The following is a 12,507-nucleotide window of genomic DNA, read 5'->3' as shown; positions in this document are numbered from 1 at the left end:
ACACCTTGCTCTCGTTGCACAATAATAATATCTGAATATTTTAAATTCATCTTTTGTTCTGTTTTGCTGGTTCACAGGGGATTTCTTACATTGTTGTCACTGTAAATTTTTAACCGTAACAAAATACACCATTTATGAATCTTATTCAAACATAGCTGCAATTGCCTTTCAATAGTATGCATGTTTTTACCGCGACAAGAAATGTTAAAATCATCCACGAAAAGTGATTGAATCATTTAAGACCTTTGATAAACTGTTGATTTTAATGCTAAACCAGATAACAGACAAAATACTTCCTTGTGGGACGCCCTGATCCTGACTGAAATGGTCAGACAGGGTAGAGCCCACTCTGACTTGAAATTGTCTGTCTTCTAAAAACTGAGATATAAATTGGGGTAAATTGCCCCTCAAACCAAAGTCATGGAGATCTTTTAGAATGCCATACTTCTATGTCGTATCATATGCCTTTTCAAGGTCGAAACAAATTGATACAGCATGCTGTTTATTCAATATGGAATTTTTAATAAAAGTTTTTCCAAACGTACCAAATGATCGATGCTCCTTCGGTTTTTGCGAAAACCACACTGAATGTTACTGATGAGGTTGTTGGTTTCCATAAAAAATTATTATTAATCATGCGTTCCATAATCTTGCAAACGCAGCTAGTATTGGTCAGTAGTTAGAAGGCTCAGTATGATCCCGGAAAGGTTTAGGGATAGGAATGACAATAGCACTTCTTCATGATGGTGGGAAATGGCCAGAAGTCCACATATTGTCAGAGATTGTCAATAACGTTTCTAAAGATGATCAGGTAAATGTTTACGTAACTGATAATGTATATTATCGGGCCCTTAAGCGGTGTCATGAGCTTGTGCAAGGGCAGTATGGAGCTCATGAATGGAAAAAAATTCATTATAATCCTCCCCATTGTCTGAATTAAAATAAATTATCTTTTTTTCTTCTTGGTCTTTAAATTTCTTAAATGCTCGCAAATAATGAGATGAGGAGGAATGTTTAGTAAACATTTCGCCAATTTTATTGGCGATAACAGAAGTTTCAGTTAGAAGAGTGTCACCCTCCTTTAGGTGGTAAACACTACATTTGGATCCTTTGCCTTTAATTTTGTAAAGTTCCATCTTGAGGAAGGTGGAGCATCACTTGGATGTACAGTTGATAGAACAGTGGGAAAATGATCACTTCCACAAAGGTCATCAAGAAAACCGACCATTCAAATTCATTTAATAAGTTTGAGTCTGTAAGCGAAAGATCTATTGAAGAATAACTTCCAGTTCCAGGATGGAGGTAAGTAGGAGAATTATCATTGAATATACATCAATCATTATTCGAGATGAAATCCTCAAGGACTTTTCCTTTCGTGTCTGTAAGTGTACCACCCCAAAGTGGATTGTGGCCGTTCAGGTCACTGGTGATAACACAAGGTTTAGGCAGCTGATCACATAACTCTTGCAGATCTGATTGCTGAACACAGGATGATGGTGGAATGTAAAGAGAACATAAAGTGAAGACAGCATGCAAAGTCAACCTAACAGCAACGGCTTGAAGAGGGGTATTAAGTGGGACAGGGCTATGGATTTTACACTGCCGTACAATAATTGAAGATCCTCCAGTAGCCTTACGACCTAAAGGGGAGAAACAATGGTATGATATATACCGTCGTAAGTCAAATGTATCAGTTGGTTTGAGATACGTCTCCTGCAAGCATAAAGCTGATGGTTTCAAATCTTGAACTAAAACTTGTAAATCACTCAAATCATTCCTCATTCCTCTACAGTTCCACTGGATTATATCTTAAGCATTCATTTAGGGTGTGATATTGGAGAAAGCTCCTCTCCTTTCTTCTTTGGAGAGTGTCTCTTGTAGGTGCTCAGTTGGGATGACACTCCCATGTCATCAAAAAGATTGAACCTGTTTAAAATTGGCACAGGGTCTCTTTGTACTTTTGCAACACGTTCACTTCTGTTTGGCTTTTTTGAATAATCAACGTTAGCATTTTTCTTTTTAACAAGTGGTGCAGATGTTCGAGTTTCAGATGATTTGGATACTTTTTGTGATGATGACTGAGCAATTGCACCAGAAGTGAGATCATTCACACACATAGGTGTCTGTGTAGTCATTCAGGTTAAGTCAGTTTGACAATCAACGGAACGAGTAGAGGGTTTCAGCGCTTCAGCAGTCGTATGTTGACTTACCCCGTAGTGGAGTGTTGCTAGATGGTGTCACTGAAGCAGCTAACTTCCTTGCTTCTGAAAAACTGACATTCTTTCCTGTTTTTTGGGTGGCCATTTCAAATTTCCAAACCATGCACTCCGTAGATGAAGATATGTGTGAACCCAAACAATTCATACATTTGGGTTCTGACGCACAAGTACCACTATCATGATCTTTGTCACTACAACGAAAACAGGCAGCATGATTTTTACATGAGTTTTGACCATGGCCGAATTTCTGGCAATTAAAACATCTGAAAGGATTAGGAATATAGAGGAATTTTCATGGAGAAGCATCCGACTTTGAGAGTTTGGGGTAACTTTGGAACATCAAAAGTAAGCAGATAAGTGTTTGAAGGCGAATAGACTCCATCTTTCTTGAATGTGAAACACTTCGCCTCAACTACACCTAGCATTCTTAATTGGCTTACAGTGTCATCCGCGGAGAGATCAGCTAGACTTCTATCTCTGTCTCGGATAATACCTTTGCTGAAGCTGAGAGACTTGTGTGGATAACATTTTACAGGAATGTTTGCAAATGATTTTGTTTCCATGAGATTTGCTGCCTGTTCTCTCTTGACACATTCTATCAAAAGTGATCCAGATCTAATTTTGGATACATCCTTAACAGTGCCAGCAATGCCTTGAATTGCTCTTTCTAATAGAAAAGGAGAACATGAAGTTAACTTTTTCTCACTCGACTCGGCAACAATGAATCGAGGCCAGGTTTCACGTTCTGAATAACATAGTCTGGTAATTGCATCTTCCTCATCATCAGTATCATCATGGGTTTTTGTGAAGCCATGATTATATAGTTTGTGGTTCACAGTCCTGACTCCCCACCCACCATGGAGTGTCAACAAGGACAATGCCATATGCCTGTGGGCCTCTAACAGGCGGCACCAAGGATACCAAAAGAGTATACTCCAGCAGTAACTTTGAATAAAATGTACTACCAGATTGGCCCATGAGCCATCGCCTTCTGGGCAAATAAAGACTCTAGGCCAATGTATAATAACAATAATTCCAAAACAAGATCTCTATGATTAATAAATTGGACCAAGACCTATGTAACACTACACTGCTTCTTAAGTCAGGTTTCAACAAACGACGGACTTCAGGGGGTGTTTCTTTCAAGAGCAACAACTTTTATTAGTTACATGAGATATATAAACAGTATGTACAACAAGTTACCAGTCCATATGGTCAAGGTACTGGTCAGGCCGGCGAACCGACCTGTACGTCTTGTTAGGACGGCAGAGAAGCTCAGTTCTCCCGCCCCTCACCCAGGGAGGGTTTTTATATACAGTTCTATGTCGGTGGGTCACATGCTGACCCGCGGTCATTAAAATCACCAGTGTCAACCTGTCCATCATGATGGTTGGTGATGGCAATAACTACACTGTAATGAGTTGTTGATTCCTTGTGAATTCTGTACACATACACTCATTTGTGGCCACAATTGGCCCTTTGCAGACGCCCTGACAAGCACATGTCTTATTATCTTGTTAGGCTTCGAGCCTTCTGAGTTTAACCACTGGCCGACCCATGTGACCAGCTCCATTAGTGAATAATAACTTGTTGGACTTCAAACTTTCTGACTTTAACCACTGGTCGACTCGTGTGACCAGCTCCATTAGTGAATAATATACATGGGGTAGGCTTAACTTTGTTACACTCGCCACCATCCACAGAGGATTATTCCTAGGAATAATCCTAATAAGTCGCTTCCACCAGTTTTTCACTTGGCTGATTGGTCCCGGGATTCTCCGGTGATTCGTTGTGCGAGTCGTGAATCGTTGGTGGGTCCTCCTTTGTGTTGTGTCTTCTGGTCATAGTCGTCCAGGCGTCTCATACACGTGTTTAGATTCGTTGTGTCTGTGTGGCATCTAGACCTGGGTACAGGGACCGTACCGCCGATGGTAGGACGCCATTCACCGGTCCCTCCGTCGCTCTTCCCGACATCAATGGTGCAGAGGGTAAGTGCTCTCTCCCGAAGTTATCCACTCGGTCAACGTCAGTTGGCACCATCTCTAAGTCTGGGGTGGCTTGACAGCGTCTACCAAGTCTTAAGTTTTTGGCGAACCAGGGTCTATATACTATCCCTAGGATAATCATTGTGATAATTATCAAAGTAATGATAATACCGAATGCTATGAGCGCCTTACGCTTCCAACTTCCCGTTCCAAAATTCCCATCCCACTTATCTTCCAGTGACAGCTCTCTTATAAGATGCTCCATATTCATAGACTGTAAATCCTTCAGATGCGGAGGCAAGTTTAGGTCAGTGATATTCTTAAAGGTGGAGTGAAAAGGTTCCCAGATTAAAGTGTCTGAGATGTTAGGCAACTTAATTAAATCTGTCCATGAGTTCTTTATCTTAATTCTAGTCTCGTTATGATAATATGGCATTAGTATAAGGTGGTCATTGGATCCTGAGCATGTGACATTCAATTTTATGAGGCCATAAGGGGGTGTTATTCTAACAGTCCGTGGATGGTTAATGTTCTTCCTGCATACTATAGTAAACTCAAGCACATTCACAGTGGTGACAATCCACTGACCATTATTTATATAGTGAGCCATTGGTAATATCGCCTTTGGGCTCACTTCAGTACTACATCTACTTTTTATTTTATCTTTGTTTCTAGTGATTAATGAAATGACACATAACTGACTAAAATTTACGGGATATAAAGGGCTGGCAATATGACAATATCCTGTCATTGGGTTTGTGCAGGTAGTTGTTCTAAACCTTCAAGCAATACATACTTGGTGCGTTCTACGTTAATGCTGATCATGGGGGATTCAAGTTTGTACCTCGCAACTAAGCTATTGTCTGTATTACTTGGATTGTTACTTAATACCAGTGGCTTTGGCAAGTTGTGGATCTTATAGACCTCAAAATGACCAGTGAGATCTAGAAGCGGGAAAGACGTGACAACTAAAATTTTGTTAGCATACAAGAGTGTTGAACATGTCAGCGTTTGGTAAAAGTTCCATAAATCAACTTCTGGGACGGTTGCTAAAGTAAACTTTGCGGGTAAGTTATTTTGGATATCCTTTATCAGGACCAATAGTTCGCTTGGCGTGATGGTGTTTGGTGATAAATGTCCTAGTGAAAGGATGCTTAGCTGATTCTGTATATGTTCTATGTAGGACATGAGGGTCTGTAGAGCCTGTTGCAGCTCTTCGATGACCAATTCTATCGTGAGATACGTGGAGGTTGCCCAATCTAATCTGTCAATGCGTTGATGCAACTGAGCAGTTACATTACCTATATTTTCATCAACTTGATGAAGATTGTCTATAATCGAATTGATTGCATGCCTGTTTTTGTTGATGGATACTCTAGAGATGTTCAAGATGCTAAGCCCTTCATGAATAATATGTGTCAATACCTTCTGGTTTCTGGCTAAATTGTTCACACCTTTTTTGATCGAGGTTAGGTCTGATTCAGACACAGTACCAAACAGAAAGCTTAGGGCATCTCCGATAAAAGGTAGCAAGGATCTCTTTGGCCTAACAAGCTGGTTATATTGCGCAAACTGTTGTTCAAGATTGCTTAAGGTGTACTCCAGTCCTGTAGCCTCCTTATCCAACTTCATAAACATGCTTTCTACACCAGTTAGTTTATCATGATGGTAGCGGTCGAGGATATGATGTATGACTCCCGTGGTCTTACCGAGGTCACTCCTACACTTATCTATGAAACGGCTATATGGTTTAAGATCGATAACAAAAGTCACTACCCACTTAGATCTAGTGATAGATATGTCATTGACTTTCTCAAAAACAACATTCTCTGAAACTATAGACCCATGGCTTGCGCCAAAAGTTAAGATAAGTATACACAGGTACAAACACATTGTACCTGAAAAATGCAGGAAATCATAATAGATATTATGGGACACTACTAGTACCACTCATTTCTTCAAGTTACACAATACTGTATCATACACTAACTACAACTACGGGCCATTTTGACCCTCATGACGTTGGGTAACTATTAAAACAACCTATCAACCATCTATAAGATTATATACAATCATTCCGTAGCTTTGCCACTATGAAGCCTTACAACAGCTGGGCTACTGCCCTGAGTAATGCTTTGACTGATTCTTTGGGCTGGGTTGGTTTTACTGTCTGAGAAACAGCATCAATGTCCATTTGAGACTGTTCACTCTCAACTTGTACCTCAGGATCACTGGGTTCTGAATCGGAAACAACATCCGTATCCATGGGCTTCTGCCTCATGCGTTTTGCCAATTCTGCAAGTGGAATGTTTTCTTCCTCCTCTGACTCAGATCTTTCCTGACGGTATCTCTTAACAATCCTTGGGACTGGACCTTGTGTGTTGTCTTCTGTTTCATTGTCACTGGAGCTTGATGAAGGCGGGACCACATAGTAAGTCCTACGTCTTGGCTTATCTTGCTTATCCTTGGGGATCTCCCATTGGTCCAATCTAGCAACTCGTAGGTGTTCTGCATGGGCTCTGGTTGTTGTACCATCCAGCTGGTTACGTATGATATAAGTGACGGGTGAGGTCTGGTCCATTACTCTGTAGTATGGCTGCCATTTGTTTTGTAACTTGCTCTTTCTCTGATGCAGCCGGTAATACACAGGGTCTCCAATCTTGATAGTAGTAGGACTGCTGTTTCTGTTGGCATACTTGGCCTGTCTTCGTTTTGCCTTGCGCATGTTTCGATGTACTAGTACGAAGGACTTATGCTGCTGCTGTAGAGCAATCTTATGTTCTTCTTCTCCTGTGTACTTCCTCCGGGGTTTCAGCAAGTTGTCGACTGGTAACACCACGTCTCTGTTGTACAGGAGGAAGAAGGGTGAGAATTTTGAAGATTCGGAGATGTGAAATCTAATGGCTGCCACTGTCTGGTTCAAATAGAGGTCCCAAGTCGTGAGAGAATCTTCAAGCTTTTTAGCTAGGACATCATGAAGAGTCCTGTGGAATCGTTCAACCCGTGCATTCGATTGTGGGTGATAGAACGATGTTCGTATGTGATGTATCCCCAAAGTCTCGAGGGTTTCCTTCACAGTGTGATTGACGTTTTCTGTGACATTGTCAGTGACAATTTCCAGTGGACATCCATGGCGCGGAAATATCTCCTCTATCAGCAGATGGGCCACCGTTGCTGCAGTTTTATCAGGGACTGCAAAGGCTTCAGGCCATCCCGAATAATGGTCAACGAAACTGATGATGTACTTGTTACCCGAAAGAGTAGTTGGGTATGGGCCAGACAAGTCCATGCTGATTTTGGTGAAAGGATAGGGGGGTATTTCCGTCTCTTGTAGGGGAGGTTTTTGACTTTTCATGGATCGGCTTTGACATGCGATACATTTCGATATGTATTGGTACAGCTCCTTGTACAAGTTGGGCCAATAATACTTCCTTTTTATGGATTCAAAACATTTATCTACTCCCATGTGTCCTGTATTGTCATGATATTGGTTCACTACCAATTGTTTAAGGTGTTGTGGCACATACAGTCGGGTACATGGTTCATCATCACAGTCTGTAATGTAGTACAGGATCCCGCTGATCATCAGAAACTTCTTGAGCTGGGCTTTGCTATCTGTGCCTGTCTCAAGTTGTTTCTTTATACTTTGGATCCCGTCATCCTTACTTTGTTCCACCACCATGTCTAGGTCGGCGTCCATCTTGGGGAGTGGTGGGGCTTCTTCAGGTTCAACCAAACAACCTGCATAGTCCCGGGCGGTGAATTTACCTGAGTCAAAAACATTAATTTGGAGACTGTTGTCAACCCTGTCAATTTCAACCTCTGAATCATCAGCTGGGAGTTCATCCGGTTGAGACGGTATTCGTGACAGCAGATCTGCACAGGTGTTATCTACTCCCTTAATGTATTCAATAGTACAGTTGTACCCACTTATCCCCAGTGCCCATTGCTGTACCTTTCGATTCTGCATTGGTGATTCTAACAGATAGCGCAGTGGTTGGTGGTCCGTCCTGATTTTGAACTGGGCGTTGTGAAGGTAGTGATCCAATTTCTGCAGGGCATAGTGGATGGCATATGCCTCTTTTTCTATGGTTGACCAACGACACTGGGTATCTGTGAGCTTATGGGATAGGAAGTGGATGGGTTTCTCTACCTCTTCTGTCCCTTCTTGACACTTTTGTGTTAGGCAGGCTCCGATACAGGTATCACTGGCGTCCATGTACAATGTATACGGCTGGTTCGGGTCAGGATATGTCAACAGGGGAACAACAGTAAGGCTTTCCTTGAGAAAGTCGAATGCTCGTTGGCAGTCTTTAGACCACTGAAATCTTGCAAATTTCTTGGTCAGTTTGATAATCGGCTCCGCGATCTTGGAGAAATTCGGGATGAACCTCCTGTAATAACTGCACATACCGATGAAACTCCTCACCTCTTTTACGGTTGTGGGGGCTCCCATTGCTTGTATGGCCCTTACTTTTTGCCCGTCTGGTTTGATCCCGTTTGAGTTGATGGTAAAACCCAAATACTTGGTTTCTCTTTGAGCGAAGGTACATTTCGACAGTTTCAGCTTCAGGGAATGCTCTCTTAATCTCTTAAAAACTGCCTTAATGTGGTTCAAGTGTTCCTCTTGTGTTTGCGAGAAGATCAAGATGTCATCAAGGTAAGCAATAGCAAAGGCCCCCATCCCTTCTAAAACTTTGTTCATTAGTTCCATGAAGATGGAGGGGGCGTTACACAACCCAAATGGCATCACAGAGACTTCAAAGAGTCCACGATGGCAGGCGAAGGCTGTCTTCTCTTGGTCCTGGGGATCCATTCCTACCTGCCAGTATCCAGACTTCAAATCCAATGTTGTGAAACATGTAGAATGTCCGAGCTGCGTTAAGATATCATCAATCAAAGGCAGGGGTGTCGAGATTGGTCTCGTGACTTTGTTCAGCGCACGGAAGTCCACACAAAACCTTTTTGATCCGTCCTTCTTGTCCACTACTACAATGGGAAAGCTCCATGGGGACCGGGAGTGTCGAATAATTTTCGCTTCCAACATGTCATCAACAGCCTTGTCAACTACTTGCCTCTTGTTCAAAGGGACGCGATAAGGTCTCTGTTTAATTGGTGCGTGGTTACCAGTGTCTATCCTCATGGTAACCGTCTCTGTGTGGCCAAGGTCCAGGTCTGATTTGGCAAACAGATCTTTGTTGTCAGATATGATTGCCTGGATGGGCTGTCGGAGGTCATCAGGGGCATTTACATCTTCGATCTCGATTTCACTTGGTTCTTCTTTCTCGAGACCCCGAGGGATTGTCACAAGGTTAGTTGATGGCACATCTGACAGTTTACCAAGGATACATCCCCCCTTAAGTCTGTACGTGCAATTGGTTGTGTTTACAATCATCATAGGCACATCTCTATCTTTGTTAAGCTTGACTATGGAGTTACTCACTAATAGTCCTGGCTCATTTCCAAGGTAACCACTGTCAGTCCCTGTTGCTTCATAGACATTATTGACTTCGAAGGGTGTCCCATTCTTGACCTTTGCTTTGACGATGCTCTTACTGGCTTGATGACAGTTTCTCCAGCCAAGCGTATAATTGATGAGATGTGTACATCATCCTCTAGTGGAACATAGGTTTTTCCCACTCGTAGACTACCCAGATCAAAATAAGCCCTGACCCCTGCTGCTGTTAACCAGTCATGTCCCAAGATCATATTTCTGTTCATGTTACTGACTATATAAAACGTGTGATTTAATGGGGTACCCCTTAAACTGAAGTCAACGTTAACACTGCCCTCAACATTTAGAGAATTACCGTTTACGCCCTGTAATGCTACTTTCTTCTTGTTTAGTTTAAATTTATCCTTAATTAAATTGAAAACCCTCTTGTGGATAATCGAAACTTCTGCACCTGAGTCTATGAGACATCTAAATCTATGTTTCCCTATCTTTGCTGTACAAGAGTTAGGCCTGCCAGCTAGATTAATAGAATAGGTTGTTAAACAGTCTAGCTCTTCCTCATGGGCTTCTTCATGAGGAAGAGGTTTCAGTTTAACCGAGATGATTGGTGACGACGTGTAGGACAGTTTCATTTGAAGTGGCCTGGTTTCCCGCATACCCAGCAAAGCCTTTCTGCTGACGCGTCTGTATTGCCCCCAGACACTGCATTAACCCGTTGCTGTGGGCGGCTTCGACATTCACGTGTCCTGTGGCCTACTCGGCCGCAATTATGGCAACATGGACGGGGCCGGAAGTGATCTACTTCCATCGGCTCAACTTGCCTGTCATGGGTTTCATTATAACTACCCCTAGTATTTTTTCACATTCCTTAATACAACATCACAAAATACCTACCGTACTCAATGACTAAGGTTAAAGTGAATGATGCATTTGGATAAAGGTGTGGTTATTCCCTTTTGAAAAATTAAATAAGAATATTGCGTCAGTTAATGCCGACTCCTTTTCCAACTCATTCTCTTCCCACAGAGGTTACTTGTCATATCTTCCTACGAACCTCTGTTCTAATACAGCCATATTTCGCGGTTCTCATAAAATCCCCTAGCAGCAAAAAATGGCAGCAGATTTATCTCCCGTTTTTTCTGTCCAATCAGAACACGTATTACATCGATCTAGATTCAACTTGACAAATGCAAGCAGTGTGGAGAAACAAATACGACATGACTGAGTTCTGTCTAGAAGAAACATTTGAGGATCACGCTCGGGAAGAGGTAATTATCGAGATCTTGCGAACGATCACTTTTGAAACAAGGTCGCTGATTGCACAACTTAATCTGATTGCCTCCAATCACAAGTCTTGAACACTCGCACCATGAAAGGGTCGTATTAGAACAGAGATTAGGTAGGAAGATATGACAAGTAACCTCTGTGGGAAGAGAATGTTTCCAACTATGATACACAATCTATTTTCAGGATATTCCCATGAGAAACAGCCTTTGTGACCAGCATTGCACAAACAACTATGGCCAGCAATCCCAATTTGCAATATGTTATGATTATGTCCATATTCATTCAACATTGTGCGTAAATGTGATTTCACAATGTTTAAATATCTTGTTTTCAGCGGCTGAGACTACTGTTTGAGGAATTGTCTGATGATAATGACTTAACCCAACCACCAGTTCTGGTTGCAGCCACTGACAGTGACAGCTAGGAATGCAACAGTGAGTATGTAGTTATCGACACTAATCCAAACCCTGAAGTGCCGACTAATCAGTCTCAGTCATCCCACCAACTTACTGCTTTCAATGTAGTCAGTGACCCAACAATTCATCATGGAGAACAGGCTTCATCTTCACCTGAGTATGATGTATTTTCCAAGGCAGCAGCCTACTTTCACATAGGTAGTGACTTTGTTCAAGATGAAAAAATTCAGTTCATCCATAACTACTGCCGATGTTGCCACACAGACTTTGATTACTGGGGACTTACCATTTGTTGATAACATATATGACTTCGATTCCGTGCTCAGGAATTCAACTGTGTGAACAGTTTCCATCGTGTGTGAATTTATGAACAAGTTTGGACTATCAGTTGAACATTTCCTTACAAATGATGTACCCAAATTGCCAGGCAGTATCATTCAGATACTCGATTCGATTGAATTACAAACTACACATGGTGTACAGAGACATATTTTGCACAACTGGATATGTGCACTGGTTGGATTAAACACTGATCATGTGCAGCAGGACGCACTTTCATGAAAATTATATCGTAGGTACTGGCAAGAAACTTCGGGGCCATGCAAAAGTCAACATCAAGAATGACATCTTCGAACTTCCCACTTTAACACTAAGTACAGTCCCTAAAAGATCTTTCTCTGAAGATGTAGAACTTTTGACAGTTGTCAAACTGGAAGATGAACTCAAAGAAAAACAATTCATAAACAAGGAGAGTAGAGGGAAAGAAAGTGAAAATTAAAGAATTGAGACGAACTGGTTGTTTAACCAAACATAAAGTTGGACGCCTGGAAGGAAGCCTTAGCAATGTGAAGAGCAAAAAACTTCAACTTGAAAAAGAACCTCTTCAATCCAAAGAGAACTGTCAAATGAAAAAGACTGTAAAGAGGAAATCACTGGACATAAGAGAGAAAAGTGTTTTGAAGAATAACTTGTTTTCAGCCACAGCACTGTATTCCTTCAACAAAACAAGAGAATGGCTTAATTCCCATCCAAAGGAGAGAGACTCTCTTGTCATGGACTGCAAGTGATGAGGCCCTACGCTGCGGAGAAAATTACACAAAAGGCTCTGAGACATAGCTTTGAAAACAAAAATTGCTCTACAACAG

At 41.8% G+C, this 12,507-nt stretch overlaps 1 protein-coding gene and 1 long non-coding RNA gene across 2 annotated transcripts in view; one reads left to right on the top strand and one right to left on the bottom strand.

Annotated features, from left to right (window-relative positions):
- The window catches only part of LOC137295485 (uncharacterized), a 48,114-nt gene extending 36,734 nt beyond the window's left edge, over positions 1 to 11,380 (top strand). The window contains exon 4 of the long non-coding RNA XR_010957582.1: positions 11,281 to 11,380. This is a non-coding gene — a long non-coding RNA (uncharacterized lncRNA). The remainder of the gene's footprint in view (positions 1 to 11,280) is intronic.
- Positions 1 to 12,507, bottom strand: part of LOC137295416 (zinc finger protein 658B-like) — a 31,716-nt gene that overhangs the window by 10,098 nt on the left and 9,111 nt on the right. The gene's annotated exons all lie outside the window — the stretch shown is intronic.

This window comes from Haliotis asinina, chromosome 1 (assembly GCF_037392515.1).
Source record: "Haliotis asinina isolate JCU_RB_2024 chromosome 1, JCU_Hal_asi_v2, whole genome shotgun sequence".
Classification (NCBI taxonomy): domain Eukaryota; kingdom Metazoa; phylum Mollusca; class Gastropoda; order Lepetellida; family Haliotidae; genus Haliotis; species Haliotis asinina.
This window is presented reverse-complemented; position numbering and strand designations above follow the sequence as displayed.